We start from the raw sequence: 2410 nt of genomic DNA, 5'->3' as shown, positions 1-2410 counted from the left end.
TTCTTCTTGGTCTCTCAGTAGATACTGGATTCCAGTATTAAGGATAAATAAATTAAAGTTTGGCACGGAAGAAATCCGCTGAAAGTTCTGTTCAAGGATATTGTACATCTACAACTCAGTTCACAGTCTATACCTGTGCCTTCTTTTTTTTTTATCCAATTTAATAAATACTTCTTGATGATTGCACATGGGGTAAGGCTGATTGGTTGTTCAGAAAGATCACAGTGATGGTGTTTTCCTGACACTGTGTAGTCTTCCATAATGAGTGGAATGACTTGTATGATGTAACCGTCAAACCAGCAAGACTGCATTTATGCACCCATCATTTTCAGGATTGTTGGTAACTTGAGCATACTTTCCCTAAATCACCTTGCCTCTTTATGTCACAAGGCCCAGCTCACTCACATTCACTTCAATGACTGTACCTTTGGTGATCACACCCAGGGTTGTATATAATGGGGAGGAGGGATTCTTTTTCACACTGAGTATAGGCAGGCAGAAGGTAGCTTTCAGCTCAGGATGTGTAACATGGGCTTTTTTGAAACATAGACCCATTGGCCTAATGAACCTTTCATATTTAGGTGGTTTTCTTGTAAACCATCACCAACAAAGCAGACTTTTGTAACCATTCTCTTCCATGCCTTCTTTTTTCCTTTTCCTGTTCGAATAACTTTCAATACTTCTGTTTCTCCTTGGGCATGAACTTCTGGCAGAGGGACCTCCCATTTTCCCACCTTTTCTTTCCATTTCTGCTTAATCATGTTGGAAAGTACTTTTGCTCTCGACTGCCCCTCTCTGCCCAGCAGTTAGGCAGGCACTGCTCCCTGTGGAATCTTCTCGTCATCCTTCTGCTTGGTGTTTCTGTTTTCATGCATCTTAATGGTCTTCTTCATTTGTATTTTCTCGGCATGGCACTGTTTATGGTAGAGCTTAGCCTTCAGGCCGATGTTTTTTGTTTTTTGGTTTTTTTTGGTTTTGTTTTGTTTTGTTTTTTGTTTGTTTGTTTTGTTTTTTGTTTTTTTTTTTTTTTTTTTTTTTTTTTTGCCTTCTTGGAATGTTCATGGGCCTCCTGACCTTCTTTCTTCCTCTTTTTCTCATGGTAGTCCAAACGATACCCATATTGTTTGCAGTGCAATTCAATATATTCATTTTATGGCATGATGACAGCCGCAGAGCAGCTGTCTGCGACCTCCCGGGTTCCAAAATCTTCTTAATTCCTGGGTATCACTGGTCCATGAACCTGCTTCACTCAGGCCGGAACAGGAAAGGGTAGTCCTATCTATACCTGAGCCTTCTGTGATAGAAGTAGAAATGAAAAACTAGGAAGAGCCTGGGCGTGTCCAAGGCTGATAATTAGAGAAGCAAACAAACTCCCAGGTATCTGATGGTACCCAGGGTCTCCTTAAGGTCATTCATGATTGAGTCCCTACTTTATGTAAAAATGAGGTGACTATCTTGGTGTTGGGGAATAGAAAAGATGAGCTATGAACGTAGGACTTTGGGCAAATTGTGGCAGAGTTTAAGCACTTTGAAAGCTTTGACCATAAGTAAAGCTGAATGGACACAAGCTTAATGTGAAAAACTGGCATATTGGACGAAGTAAAAAGTGAAACAGAAGTACATGCCTGGGTCAGCTGGAGCCAAGGGTATAGTGGCAAGGGTGAGGCGCGATGCTGATATCAGCTGGAGGTCACAGACAACACTGACATAGATATTTAAACTATCTCTCTGGAAAAGAGTGACTGAGGTTATTCTTCCTGTGATGAAAGAATCAGAAGCCATGAGAGCACGGCTGTGTCATCTCCGCATGCTTACTAGATAAAAGGAATTATCAGAAGGTTGCTTGAAGATCAAAGGTACCGAAGAGTAGATGTGGTTGGGTGCAGTCGCATGAAACTCAAATGGCCAAAGGAATTCATGTGAGGACTGATGAAGATCAGGGAAGGGCAGTGGGAGGACAGGCCTTTACACTACACTGGGGTAAAGGGAGAGGAGAGGGGTCTTCCTAGAGAAGAAGCAGGCTCCACAGGTAGAATGTTACATGAAGCAGAAATACTGGACAAAGCCAGCTCATTCACACTTGGGAAAAAATTAAGAAATATGAAAGTAGTGAGTTTTATCAGGAGAGAGGGGCTTCTGTGAAAGAGTGGACTTTTAATCTTAGAACATGTTTGAAAGAATTTGTAAAGGAAGCCAGAGGGCTGGAAAGTTGGATCAGCTAGCTAAGAATACTAGCTGTTCTTTCCAAAGGACTCAGGTTCAATTCCCGTTACCCATATGACAGCTCACAATTATTGTAATTCTAGTTCCAGAAGATCCAAGACCTTCACACAGATATACATGCAGGGAAAACATCCATGTATGTAAAATATTTTTAAAATGTTAAACATTAATAAAAAGAAAGACAACT

General features: G+C 41.0%; 1 pseudogene; it reads right to left on the bottom strand.

Annotated features, from left to right (window-relative positions):
- Positions 1–291: 291 nt before the first annotated feature.
- LOC116894317 lies at positions 292–1159 on the bottom strand (annotated as a pseudogene).
- Positions 1160–2410: the final 1251 nt, after the last annotated feature.

The sequence above is a fragment of the Rattus rattus genome, chromosome 2 (genome assembly GCF_011064425.1).
Source record: "Rattus rattus isolate New Zealand chromosome 2, Rrattus_CSIRO_v1, whole genome shotgun sequence".
NCBI classification, from domain to species: Eukaryota; Metazoa; Chordata; class Mammalia; order Rodentia; family Muridae; genus Rattus; species Rattus rattus.
Note: the sequence above shows the minus strand (reverse complement) of the source record. Positions and strands in the feature narration are given on the sequence as shown.